Raw genomic sequence first — 14,583 nt, 5'->3', positions numbered from 1 at the left:
GTGTTTTTAGATCTTGAACCCATCGTCCTATACTAACATATTTACCTGAGTCCTTTTCTGAAAAGACTTGAAAGTGTCTGTGTATGAAACAGATTCACATAACAAGGTTCAACGATAAACCAAAAAGCATTTGAATAGAATTGTAATTTAATTTTTTTTAATTAACGTATCTTCTATATGAATTGCTTCTCAGATATAGGAAACAAAAATTTATTGAGGAAAGGCTTTCTCTAAAACGTTAAGCAAATAACTTCTTTTGGTATGAACCATTTAAAAATCTTTCGTCTCATGGTTGGGAAAGTTAAGTCTAAGATTTTCTGTGTTGGCTTCTCAGCAAAGAAACAAAGCCTGCGTTTGTCTTCATTGGAACAGCGAATGATCAGGTGACAGCCCATTTTCAGGAGCTGCGGGAGGACTCGCGGGTCCCTGGCCGCTGTGGCCTGTGACCAGGGTCCCCAGGCCGTCCTGCCCAGGAGGGCCCCTCCGGCGGGGCCTGTTCTGTTACCTGCAGGGGCTCTCAGGACGCCAGGTCAACGTTCATGGGTTTTCCAGGCTTTCAGGGGCAAAGCAGTGGCGCTGGTAGGGTCCCCGTCTGGGAGGAGACTCGTGATGGAAAGACGGGAAGGGTCACAGTGACATTTGACAATGAGTAGAAGGCGACTGTGAAAGGCGACTGCGAGAGGCGTCTGCTTCCTGCTCTCAAACACCTGGAGCCTCGGGGCTCCCGCCGTGCACGTGTGGCCCCAGAGGAAGCCGTGACCGGGGGTCTGCGCCGGGCTGCGGGGGGCTCGGGAGGGGCCTCTGGGGCCGTTGTGCCACAGGCCAGACCGCAGGAAGGGTTTCCTCTGATGTAGAGGCCAGCGGGCAGGTGCAGGAGGCTCCTGGCCCCGGTTGTGAGCTCGAGCCCCATGGCGGCGGCGGCGTAGACGTTACTTAAAACCTGTGAGCGAGCGAGTGAACGCGCGCCGGAGGGAGAGGAGCATGCTGAGGCGCTGGGGCCTGGGGCACCCCGACCCGGGCCGTCCTCCAGTGGGGTCCCCGGGGCTGCCTGCTCCGTCCCCTAGCCTGCGCTGGTCACCGTGCTTGGGGAGCTGCTGGGCTCGAGCCTCTCCCGGGGCTGCCCCCTCCTCCCTTGGGTGCTGCCCTCGGGGGACCCGCTTGGGGCTCGAAACACCTGCTCGTGCTGTGACTTGAACCGTGTCCGTCCCTCGCCCGGGGCTTGTGTGAAGCAGGAAGTCGTGCAAAGCCAAAGAAGGGAGCGCGGCTCGGGGGCCTGCTTCAAGTTCCCAGAACGAGCCCCTGGCCCAGCACCCAGCCCGCGGCCTAAACCAACGACGGGGAGTTTGCTCCTGTGATGCCTGATAGGGTCCAGTGACCTCAGCGACAGGCTCTAAATTATATTTAGTTGTGTCTTCCACAAAGTGAAAGTGAAAATCCCCGTGGCCCTTCTGACTAGAGCCACCTTCAGGGACCATTTCCTCCCCACAGCCACACCCGGCCTCGGCCACAGGGCCTTGCTCCCTTCACACACTCCGGTGGGGGAAAGGGGCCCCCAGTTAGGGTTTCAGCCCCTATCCTTCGTGTTGAGTATGTTACATACATAACTAGAAAGTTCCGACGGGGGCCAGAGAGACCCGGAGAGGCCTGGGCCGCAGTGCGACCTCTAGGGAGGGGGCTTCCTCCCCAACCCCACGCCCCTCCCCTGCCCAGTAAAACAGGCTGAGGACGTGGAAATGGATATAAACATAAAGTCAGTCTCGCTCTTGCTCTCTCTCAAAATAAGTCTTTAAGAACCGGAAAAGAAAAATGCTTTATCATGCATTATTTCATTTGAGCCCTAGGATCCCTCTGTGAGTTAGTTGACTTGGGTTTGTGTTCTGGGCCGTTTCACAATATAAATAAAGAGGAAGCTCAAAGAGGCACTGATTTGTTAAAGCCAGGAGAGCAACTGGAGCTTCTCTCTGCACTTCCTAAAATTAATCTCCGTCACGTTACACTTTAGTAAAGTGATATATACGTACATATACGTATGTATACAGACCACCGCCAGGTGCTTGTCAGCCTTTATTGAGACTTGCCAAAGGGCAAGTCTCAGCACAGCTCCGGTGTGAGAGCAGTCGAGTCAGAAAGATATGGTAAGTTTATTCTCTTCTCGGGTGTCCTAAAAGATTGCATTAACTGCAGTTCCTAGAGTAAGTACTACGTAAGGTCATCGTAGGGGCAGCGGGGTGGCTCAGTAGGTTAAGCTGCTGCTTTGACTTCGCTCTTGGTCTCAGGGTCCCGCCGTCCAGCCCCAAGTCGAGTCGGGCTCCTGCTCAGCGGGGAGCCGGCTGCTTCTCCGTCTCTGTCTCTCTCCTAAATAAATAAATCTTAAAAAACAAAATTCTATCACAGGATACTCGTGTTTATAATTAGTGTTAAGGCCAGTACACTAAAATAAAAGATCGGACGTTAGGAAATCCTCAGGGGTTGCAGTAGCAAAATACTGCCATTCTGTTTTCCACACTGCAGCTTCGATGATCTTCACAAAGTACAAATGTGGCCGTTGTCTGCTCCTCCGTGGCTCCCCGCTGCGCTCAGAATCACTAATACGGAGTTCCGCTGTGGATCAGGCGCGGTGCTAGGAGTTCGCGAGCCTCGGCTTGTCAGCCCCGCAGCTACCTAGTGGGCAGCGGCGTTGCGTTCCTCAGTTTGTCGATGAGGAGACAGAAGTGGCTCCTGCCTCCGCCGGCCTCCAGCCCCCCTCAGCTACGCCTCCGCAGCGAAGTCGCTCTTCTCCATCAGGCCCTCACCTGCTCCTCCTCTTGCGGCTACTCTCTCTCCCTCGATGACTTCTTAATCCCCCCGCCCCGTGTCAGCTGTGCTTGCTCCTGTGTCAGCATGTCGCACACTGTGCGGCGGCCGGGCTCACCCCTCTCCCTTGCTACCCTGGATTGGCAGGGACTGGGCCTTCCCTCGCCATCGGAATCACTGCCCACCAAACATCCCGTCCAGTGCCTGGTGCTAAACTTACATTTGTTGGATTAAAGATCATCTTTAGTTTTCTTTTTTAAAGATTTTATTTATTCATGAGAGACGCAGAGGGAGAAGCAGACTCCCTGCAGGGAGCCCGATGTGGACTCGATCCCGGGACCCCGGGGTCACACCCTGGGCCGAAGGCGGCGTGAGCCCCCGGGGGCTGCCCCATCTTTAGTTTTCAATACAAGTCTCTAACGTATTGTTTTCTGTCCTGCCACCCTTCGCCCCATCCGTAGGGCCCTCTGTGATCTGTCGCTGTGCACTAGCGTCGTGTCCTCAGCCCCAGGATTGACATTTTACGGATCTCCTGTGGTCTCTTCTTTTCCCCTATCCTGGAATCGTTTATCCGTTCGTCTTCGCCCAAAGCAAATCCTACACATCTTCCAGGGTTCAAGTTAAGCCTCTCGTTCTCTTGACCCCCTCTATCTGAAGTCGGGGCTCTGGGCTTCAGAAGCACCCCATTGTCTAACATTCCTTGTTAATTACGCAGTGCCATGGAGCCTCTGCTCCGTCGTTCTTGGAACTTGTCATATAAATCTTCCTAGTGTTTTGGGCTCGCCACCACAGAGCAAGTCTTTGAGGCCCACGACCACGTTTTGAACATCCCTGCCTCGTAGCTCCACGATGCGTTTTTGAGACCTAGCACCTGCGAAGAGCCCACACTGTCTGGATCTGAATCCCAGCTCTGCAGCTGACTCCCTAGTGACCTTGAGCTAATCATCTACCTTCTCCGTGGCTCATTTTCCTCATCGTAAAGTTGGGAAAATAATCTTCCTCCAGAGAGCTGTGGTGATGATTACACGAGTTAATACGTCTTCAGCCTATAGCAGTGATTACTTAAGTGTTGTTGTGCGGTGGTTAGTAGTAACCGTGATAATGATTTGAAAATACAGATATGTTGTCAGGATGGCCAGCCACAAGGTATGTATTAGCCACTGTTTGGATCAGTTTGTTTGTCACCCGGCAGACCGGTTTTGCTAGAGCTGGGAAAGGTCCACCAAGAATAACAGGGATGGCAGGTTCTGGGAGGAGTTTCAGTCCAGGTGGATGCTGTTGGCCTCAGCCGTGGGAAGCAGTGAGTGTCTGGAGAGCTCAGGCTGGACGTTGGAGGGTCAGGCTGGGCTGGCAGGACTAGAACCAGTTGTGACTTTTTCACAGTTTGGTTCAGCTATAAAGGAGCTCTGAGGGTTCAAAATGTGGATTTTCCCCTTTTGCAGCTTCAGTACTGGTCTCGGGGCATTACTGAGTTATGATGGAAATGGCGCCAGGAGGACCGTCCTTTCTGTGTTATCCAGGGACTGGTTCCCTCCATCGCTGATAGTTATGTTGCTGCTACGCGATAGTGTCTGTAAATCTGACCTTTGGCAATTATTATTCCAAATGATATATTCAGGTTTAAGGGTTTTTTCCTTCCTTGAAAAGCTGAATCCATTTCCATACTCATATATTCATGGTTACCTCCATGTGCATTTGAGCAGTTTCCATTTAAATGCATAATGAAGATAGCTATCAATTTTAACAAGAATGATTTCATCACCTGTCATCAATAATGCAGGAATACCTGCCAGTTGAATGACTCGGTGTAAGTACTGGTATGATGTCTTTCCAGGTTTTAAGAGGTTGTGTTATATTTTCACAGTGTGGTGTTGATTACTGTCATTAGAGAGTGCTGGGTGAGAAAAGCTTTCTGCTTGTCTAGTAAACAAAACCCCTTTTTATCCAAGTAGGATTAACTGCAAACCTACAGGAGAGATTTCTCAGAGAATTTTATAAGTTTAATTCTGTGCATGACTTGAACTGTCTTCTCTCTTTTTAAAAGTTTCTTTAAATTTTCTTTTTTTTTTTAAAAAGGCTCAGAGGTTTAAACAAAGCATTAGCTTAATGGGCTCATGTTGTTAGACTCCTAAAGAAACCAAATCTCTCCTCGGTTTGTAAACAGATTAAGTACTTTATCCAGCATATAAATATTTTTACTGCTTTTTTTTTTTGAGAGATTTTATTTATTCAAGAGACACAGAGAGAGGGGGGCAGAGACACAGGCAGAGGGAGAAGTAGGCTCCATGCAGTGAGCCCGATGCAGGACTGGATCCCAGGACCCTGGGGTCACAGCCTGAGCCCAAGGCGGACGCTCACCCGCTGAGCCACCCAGGCGCCCCTTTTACTGCTCTTATACTTGTTCTGTGAATCCTTATGGCAGATTAAATGTGATCGAAGTCAGCCGAAGCATGCCCTACTTTTGGGGCGTATTTTAATTTTATTAAAATTTTATTAAAATACAGAGGTGGTTTTGGTTTATTTGCTTCTTTTCGTCCCTGTTCCTATGATTGCACAGATGATTATAGTTAAATTGTATTTTGTCAGTGTATTAAATGTGACTGTTTAGTTTTTCTTTTCCCTCAAAATCTAAATATAACCTGAAACTATTAAGTCTAAACATTAATGGAATGAATGGAAACTAAAAGTTTTTGTTTGTATTTTGAGAATTGGGATTCTTACAGAAGTTACTGGATGTGACATTCATACCAAGGTACCGAATGTTACAGGAGAGGAACCTTCCCTTGACTACTTTGCATTTGTTGATACTTCGAGAACTACTTGACATCTGGACTCATGGGACAAGGGAAACCTTGCATGACCATATGATAATCAAAAATCATTTGAATAAGATGGTGGGGGGCAAATGGTCTGGGAGAGAGTGACTCAAGGCGTAACTCAACGTCCGTAACTCAACGTCCTAACGTACGGTGTTTTGCAGCTTTGAATTAGCCTTTAGGCATCAGTTCTCATTGTCACTTGGAGAAGCCAGAGACTTAGGCCCTTTGAAAAGGACCGTGTCCTTCTATGACCTACTTATTAAAGACTTGGCATTGATCTATGGAAGGTAATTAAATGCCATCTGAGTGAAATTCGTAGTCAGAGCTCGTTCTGTACAATTCTGAAAATTATTTTTAGTCTCTGATAGAGGGATACTGGTAGCTGCTTTTAATTATTTTTTAATTATTTTTTTAAATTATTGTCTTTTATAAAGATAAAGCTCATATGACTGCATATTTTTTAGTTTTGATTTTTATTTTTTTAAAGCAGAGACAGGCATGTACAAAGTTCTTTAGAAGCATAAACAAGTTTATGAGGCTTGCTTAAAAGGAGAACCACCATACCCGCCGCTCGCTTCCCCTGCCTTCCCGCTGCTGTTGGGATATTCGCAGCCGGTGTAGTTTTAGATCATATGCTTGTGTTCCCTAACTCCTAGTTTCTAAATGTGCCCATTACCTGCTCCTTTCCTGCCCCAGCCCCCTGCCCCAGTTCAGCCGCGTCTTCTCGGATCTTCCCCGCGTGTGACGCGGCAGCTGGGGGAGCCCCGGCCTCGCTACTTGCGGGGTAAGACTGTGGTCACAGCTGAGTCATCTAGTAGACCGTGGCTAGTTCCCTTTTCCTGTGCCACTTTCGGTTTTCTTGTGATGTTCTTGTTCCACTTCTGCCGTCCTCACCATTAACTCATCCCTGACTTCACCAGTGCCCGAAGTCCCCTTGACACACTCAGATGCGCTGCTACCCTGCAGTGTCCTTGTGCTGCGGGCCCCGGGAGCCTTCAGGCCGGCCCCGGACCCCCACTGTCCTGTGTGTCGGGGGCACGCTGGCACTCGGGATCTCCGGCCACCAGCGAGCTCGTGCCCCTTTGCCTCTCGCCCACGCTGGGTCTTTTATGTCCTGTATCCTGTGTCTTCCTCTCCCTTGATTTAGTCCCGTGTTGGTGGCACACAGCCTAAGAAACAAGAGGTATATTTTTTGAGAAATCACGTATGTAAAGTGTCTTTATTTCACCTATAAACTTGAATAATGATTTGACGGGCTATAGCTTCTGCTGTCATTGTTGAGAAGTGTGGAGGCATCTCTGGTTCCCGATCCTTATTATGTGATGCATTTTATTCTCTGAGACTTTGTAGGGTCATCCGTTGGTCCTTGTGTTCCGAAATCTTAATGATGTGCTTTGGCTTGGGTCTGTTTTATTCTCTGCATTGGACACTCAGTGGGTCATTGCAGCCACACAATTCGTAGCTTTCAGTTCTGAGAAATATTTTTGGATCAAAAAATTTTCCTTTTCTTAATTTTCTCTGTTTTCTCTTCTTAGAGTTCCAGTTTTTTAGACACCTTTCTGGATGATCCTGTATTTGCCTTGTCCTTTCTCTCCTACTTTCATCTCTTTTCTTTTATTCTTCTTCATAGTTTAAGTTCTTAAGGTCTTTTTTTTTTTTTGAAAAAGGTAATGTAAATCAGTGACCTTTTTATACATTGAACACATCCATACGATAAAGACCCAGATCAAAAAACCATAAAATTCTCAGCACCCTAGAAACCCCCATCTAGTCACTATCTTCCCCAAAGGGAACTACTATTTCAAAAATTTAGCTTTTTGTTTTGAGAGAACTGTAGAGTCACATACAGTTAAAAGAAATAACACCTATAGCCCAAGTATCCTGTGCTCATTTTTCCCCAGCGGTAACATCTTGTAAAACTCTAGTACAACAGCGTAACCAGGATACTGACTGACATGGATATGGCCAAGGTGTGGAACGTTTTGCCACCACCAGAATGTCTCACGTCTGTCTTCTGGGACTACCACCACTTTCGTCCTCTGTTCCCTATGGAACACCTGGCAATCCCTATGCGGCCTCCATTTCAGTAATTTTGTCACCCCAAGAATGACATGTGAATGGAATCCTACAGTATGTAATCTTTTAAGATTGGCTTTTTCCCCTCACTCTTTACTTTTGTTCTCTGGAGATCTACCCAGGTTATCCTATGTACCTCTAGTTTGTGGTCTTTTATTGCTGCATAATATCCCGTAGTATGGATGTGCCACGGCTGTAGAGCCGTCTGTCCACTGAACGATATCTGCTTTATTGCCAGTTAGGGGGTGTCACAAATGAAGCTGCTGTAAATATTTGTGTCTTGGTTTTTGTGTGAAGTTTTTTTCATTTCTTTGAGATAAATGCCCAAAAGTGTGAGTGCTGGGTCATAGGGTAGTCACATATTTAGATTAAAAAACTGCCAAAGTGCTTTCCAGAGTGGCTGTACCATTTTATATCCTCACCAACAATGTATGAGTGAACTAGGTTCTTCCTATCCTTGTCAGAATTTGGTGTTGTCATGATTTTTACTTTATTTTATTTTATTTTTTACGATTTCTACTTTAGCCATTGCTACACATGATTAAGACCTGAGCTAAGATAAAGTGTCAGATCCTTAACTGACTGAGCCAACCAGGTGCCCCGTCTGTCCACTTACTTAGATTTTTATTTCTTTTCTCAGCATGTTGTAGTTTTCAGCATATAGTCCTTTGCATTAATTTATATTTAAATATTTCTTCTTTCCAAGAGATTTTGTAGATTTCTTGAGATTTCCTACACAATCCAATAGAGACTGTTTATTTCTTTTTGAGCTATTTACCTTTCATTTTCTTTTATCGAAATGGCTAGAGCTTTCAATAGTCTTGCATAAGAGTGATAAAACCAGATGATGATCTTGCCTTGTTTCTAATTTTAGAAAAAAAGCATTTAGTCTTTCACTTCTAAGTATAATGTTATCTGTAGGTTTTTGTAGATCTTTATCCAATTAAAGAAGTTTCTATTCTTCTGAGACTTTTCATGAATGAGTGTTTAATTTTGTCAAAATCTTTTTTCTGCACTGATTAATAGGATTCTACTTTGTTTCTTTAGCTTGTTAATATGGCAGATCTTCAAGTATTGTACTAGCTTTGTATCCTTGGAATAGATCTCACTTGGTCAAAGTGTACAGTTCTTTTTATATATTGCTAAATTTTCTTTTCTAATATTTTGTTAAGGATTTTTATGTCTGTGTTTATGAGGGATATTGTTCTGTAGTTTTCTGTTGTTTGGACTGTCTTTCTTATGGATATAAGATTTTGGGTTGATACTTTTTTTTTTTTTTAAAGATTTTATCTGTCTATTCATGAGACACACAGAGAGATAGAAGCAGAGACACAGGCAGAGGGAGAAGCAGGCTTCATGCCGAAGCCGGACGTGGGACTCGATCCCGGGTCTCCAGGATCACGCCCTGGGCCAAAGGCAGACACTTTAACCCCTGAGCCACCCAGGCGTCCCTGGGTTGACAATTCTTATATCACTTTCTTCTGGTGTACATGGTTTCTGATGAGAAATCTGCTATCATTTGAATTCTTTTCCCATATTGGTTGTGACTCCTGTTTCACTGCTCTCAAGATTTTTTTGTTTTTGGTTTCCGAGTTTGACGCGTGTGTCTGTGATGTGTCTTGGTGTGGATTTCTCTTGTTTGGAGTGCATTCACCTTCTTGAATCTGTAGATCTTTTGCCAATTTGAGAAATTTTCAGCTTTTACTTCTTTGAGTACTTCAGCCCTGCCATTTTTTTCTCCTTTCAGGACAATCATAACATCAATCTTCAGTCTTTTGTTACAGTCCCACAGGTCCTTGAGGCTCTCTGTTCATTTTTTTTTCCCAGTCTATTTTCTCCCTGTTATTCAGTTGCATAATTTCTATATTCTATCTTTCAGTTTGCTCATTCCCCCCATCTCCTCTATTTTGCTGTAGAGTCCATCCATTTTCTTTTATATTTTGGCCATTGTCTTTTCCAGTTGTAAAATTTCCATTTTGTTTCTTTTTATACATTATATCCCTTGCTGGGATTTTCTGTTTCTATTCTACAACTTTTTTCTTTCTTTTCATTTTTTAAAACATGTTTCTAATTGTTTGTTGAAGCATTTTTTGAAGTCTCACTGGCTCTTGGTATGCATTGTTTTTATTGAAATTTGGGCATTTGGGATATTATGAAACTCTGGGTCGCATTTAAGCCTTATTGATCTAGCTGGATTTTTCTGACGTGCTGTTGCAGGGGAATTGGAGATACTGCCTCATTACGACACTCCACCCCTCTTGACACCTGAGGATGAAGGAGTTCCTTATCACTGTGAGGTAGAGATGGGTGTTCTGGCTCACCACTAGGTATCCATTGATACCTCCCCGGCTGGAAGGAATAAGAGTGCCTCATTACTGCTCCCTGTGTGGCTTCCACTGATACCACAGTGGGGTTGGGGGGAGTAACCTTGTTACTACTGGGTGGTAGTAAAAGTCCTGAGTCTCTACTAGGCCTCTTCTGACACCACCCCAGGTGGAAAGGTAGAGATGTCTTATTACTAACAGGTGGGGATGGAAGTCGAGAATCCCCCTGTGTTCTCCACTAATGATGTCTTGGAGATAAGGCCTCATTATCACCTAGCAGTGATGAAGGCCCTAGCTCCCTGCTTGGTGTTCTCCGATACCACCTCAGCTTAGGGGTTTGGGTGCCCTGTAAATAGCCTGTGAGTATGGAAGTCTAGGCCCCCCTGTAGCCATTGCTGGTAGGGGTGGGAGTCAGGACACATTACCCCCCAACCCCAGACCCCATTCTGTGGTATTTGGCTGAAGGAGAGCAGTTATTATTATTACCTAAAGTTTTCTGTTTTTCTGGGCTGCATTTTTCTGCATCCTTTAGCCAGAGAGGACTTTGTGGGCTTTTGGGGTTTTTGTTTGTTTGTTTATTTGCTTGGGGTTGTTTTGGTCTGCACTCATGGATATTTCCAAGTTCTTTAGCCCCATTTATCCCCATGTTCTTTGGGTACCAAGGTCCCTAGCTAGTCTGCAGTCTTCTGTCTACCTTGCAGAGCCTTCTGCATTTGCCTTATATATGACGTCCAACACTTTTAGTTGTCCTTCGCAGGAGCACTAGGGAAAAGTGTGTCTACTTGATCTCTTTGGAAGCAAAAATCTACCCTGACTTTCAATACCGTAAGTTAGTTTTGCTTACTTTTGTGAGTCAATATAGAGGGAATCTTTGGCATGTGCTCTTCTGCTCCTTGCTTTTCTCAGTCCATATTATGTTTGTGAGACTCATCCATGTCATTGCATGAAATTATGATTTATTTTTACTGCTGTACAGTATTTCATTATCTGAATATAACATGTCTATGTATTCTGCTATAAATAGGTTATTCCCAAAAGTTTTGAGCTATTAAAATTATTCTGTTGTGAACATTTTTGTAGATGTCCTTTTGGTGAATACATTAGTATATATCTAGGAGTTGTCATCGGGTATATATTCAGGTTTGGTAGCTATTCCCAAACGGTTATCAAAGTAGTGTATCAATTTATAGTCCTACCTGCAATCTCTGAGCATTCCAGTCACTCTGCATCCTCACCAGCACTTGGTATTATCTGTCCTATTTATTTTAGCCGTTTTGGGAATATGTTGTATTATTGCATTGTTTTAATTTGCTTTTACTGCTCACTTTAATCAAGTTGAGCATCTTTTTACATATTTATTTGGCATTTGCATAAGCTCTTTTGTGAAGTGACTGTGGAAGTTTTTTTTACTCATTTTTCCTGTTAGACTACCTGACATCTCTCTATAGATTTTTAAGAATTCTCTATATATCTGGATATACTCTTTTGTCTGTTATATATAATATGCATCCTCACCAGAATACCTTATTTTACTCTTGGGCTTGACATATCTATCTTTAATGTTGCCTTTTTATAAAAAGAAGTTTTTAATTTTAATGTAGTCCAATTTATTTTTTCTCCCTTAATGCTTAGCACTTGTATATCCTATTTAAATAAGTCGTCTTCTATCCTAAGATCTTCAAGATTATTTTTTTATGTTTATAATCCATCTGGAGTTGATTTTTATGATGTGAAGTAAAGGGTCTATTTATTGTTGTCATTGTCTTTTTTTCTAAGTAGTTGCCTTAAATTTTTATTTTATATCATCCCTTACTTTATCCTTTATGCTTTTTTCCACGAAAAATTTCTATAACTTTTTCATTGAACCATTTGTTTTATACCTTCTCATCCTCCTCCTTCTTGAAAAATATGTATTATCTTATTTTTGTTTCATAGTTGCATTTCTTGTTTCTGAAAATAATATATTCTGGAAATAGCTTCTATTTTCTCCATATTGATTCTTTTTTTCTGTTTGTTTTGGGTCTTTCATGTCAGGTACTTCCCTCATATGTCTCACAATTCATATTTACTGGCAAGGCTCGATGACTGAACTTCCACGTAGAGTGATTTGGGGAGTATTTAGTTGGGAAGGCTTCAGTATCAGGATCCTCAGAGCAGAATTCAGTTTCCTGCCTGGAGGATGGAAGCCTTGTCAGCTTCTGTAAACCTTGTGAGGGAAGTGGGATGGGGGTTAGGGGAGGGGTTAAGGCTTGGAATCAGGATGTATATGTTCACTTAATGCCCTATTTTCAGTACGGTACCCCTACCCTCAACTCCGGCCGTTTCTGTCTGACAGCAGAGCCTCTGTGTTATTCTCTCCAGAAGAGAAAAAAAACCTCTAGTTGTCTGGTTAGCTTTGTGGAATGTAGAAGGGAATTGGGTGTCCTTAGTTGGAGCTGATCCTTCAGTCAACTGTGTTAGCAGCAGCCTCCCTGCCCTGCCTACACACACACACACACACACACACACACACACACCAACCAACCGAATATGGCCAACTCGTGGGCCTCTGAAGGATTCTGAGTAATCAATTGTATTATTATTGGCTTTCCCCACTGTCCTCCAAGTTTTCAGTTTTCTCAGCTCTACTAAGTTATTTTCTAATTGTCTCATTATATTCTGGCCTCCAGAATATAATCTGATTGCTCCATTTATGGGCCCTTTAGTTCTCCTAGCTTGGATTATGACTTTAAAAATGTGTCTGTGTGTGTTGTCACTTTAGTGGGATTTAAGAATGGAGGTCAGATGTACGCAGATTACTCAGTCTGCCATCTTCATCCAGAAGTGTCATGCAACGTTTATGCGCTTTAAAAGCAACAGATATTTGAGTTCAGAAATGAAATTAATTTAGAAAATAAGTCCAAAGGGTGCACCTGAGTGGCTCAGTCGGTTAAGCATCTGCCTTCAGCTCAGGTCATGATCCCTGGGATCCTGGGTTCGAGCCCTGCATGGCAGGTTCCCTGCTCCTCAGGGAGCCTGCTTCTCCTCCCCCTGCCTGCCCTTCCCCCCCTGCTTGTGCTCTCTCTCGATTGCTCCTGTCAAATAAATTGATAAAATCTTTAAAAAGGAGAGAAAGAAAGAAAATAAATAAATAAATAAGTCCAAAGGAGAATTCTTGTTCTCTTCAGGTGGTGAGATGGAATTGGGGCTGACGACTTGGATAGGTGAAGGTGCTAATGATAAACATAAGTATAGAAAAATCAGCTGGACAGCAAAAGATTGGATTTTGCTTTTCCCTGAAGTTTTGTGTGGAAAACAAGTTTTCCTTTCACTCTGAGGAAAACACGACTTGGGAACGAGGTAGAGTTGGGGGTTGCACAACATTGTGAATGCACTAAATTCCACTGAATTGTTTACTTCAAATGGTTACTTTTTTGTTGGGTGAATTTTACCTCAAATAAAAAAGAATGCTTAAACCTAAAAATAAGAAACACAGGAACATTTTTAAAACTTACAGCTAATTGTTGACACCTGGCTGTGGGGGGTAACAGAGCAGTTGAGATTACACGGGTCTCATTACGTTGTGTTTCCAGTGTCTGCCTAGCAGCTCTTTTTAAAATGTTTGCAGGCCTGTTTCTGGAAGAAGTTCAGCAAGTTAGTCTTTGTTTTGAGAAAAAGGAGAGCAAGATCTATTCCAAGGGATAGCAAGTGAGGTTCTTCCTCCCTGGTATACAAGGTGAGAGGAATTACTAGGTATTTAATGTGTGTACCTCCTACATCAGAATATGTTGATGGCAGCTTGATGAATCTTGACCCAAGACCTTTGGACTCTTTAATTATCTGTATAATGGAAGAAACGGGAATTCTGATGGAATATGGCACAGTTCCTATAAATTTATGCCATTTATTGCTTATCTTTCAGAAGAGACACCCTAAAAAAGGGCTTAATTAGCATTTTATCGTCAAGGGTGTAGCATTTGGTGGTGTGTTGTGGTGCATTAGAGAATGCAGCTCAAAGCCACGATCTCTGGGTTTGGACCTTCACTCTGCCCCTTCTGAGTTGTTGAAGCTCACCGGGCCTCATTTTTCTCTTCTGCAACATAGAGGAGATAGTAGGGATTGTCATAAATATGAGCTTAACACATTAAAGATCGTTGAGCCTGACACAGAGTAAGCACTCAGTGAATGGTATCTGGTCCTTTCTTCCTGATGCTTTGTTAAACTTCAATCTATAAAAGCACACGTTTGGAGTATAAACAACACAGAGGCCATTTCCTCACCAGGACATCCTTGTCACAGCTAGAGGGCTAGAGTGACCAACTCCAACTGCAAATGTGTAGCCGACTCCCTCTTTCTCATCACATTTGTGGTCGTGGTTAAAAGCTTGCTTCTATAGAAACTGGTTTTAGCTGACCTTTATTTTTTAGAAGTTCTACACTTCAAACATGCAGTGGATTTGTTTGAAAAGTAAAACCAAGAAACTGTAAATACTGTTTATTTTCAGTTCTCTATATTTGGTTTAGACATAATCTCTTTCATTTGTACACTTTCACCAGGAATCAATGAAAAGATTTGAGAATGAACCTGAGCTA

General features: G+C 43.7%; 2 protein-coding genes across 17 annotated transcripts in view; one reads left to right on the top strand and one right to left on the bottom strand.

The window, feature by feature from the left end:
• The window catches only part of MFSD6 (major facilitator superfamily domain containing 6), a 73,520-nt gene that overhangs the window by 6,407 nt on the left and 52,530 nt on the right, over nt 1-14,583 (top strand). Inside the window, exon 1 of one of the 10 annotated variants that reach the window (XM_072813502.1) lies at nt 13,620-13,727. The exons of the other annotated variants lie outside the window; for them this stretch is intronic. The gene's annotated coding sequence lies outside the window, so the exon portion shown is untranslated. Of the gene's footprint in view, nt 1-13,619; nt 13,728-14,583 lie in introns of those variants that run through there. 10 annotated transcript variants of the gene reach the window in all.
• LOC140625850 (uncharacterized) overlaps nt 1-14,583 on the bottom strand; it is a 66,705-nt gene that overhangs the window by 30,942 nt on the left and 21,180 nt on the right. The window lies entirely within an intron of this gene.

This window comes from Canis lupus, chromosome 36 (genome assembly GCF_048164855.1).
Source record: "Canis lupus baileyi chromosome 36, mCanLup2.hap1, whole genome shotgun sequence".
NCBI classification, from domain to species: Eukaryota; Metazoa; Chordata; class Mammalia; order Carnivora; family Canidae; genus Canis; species Canis lupus.
This window is presented reverse-complemented; position numbering and strand designations above follow the sequence as displayed.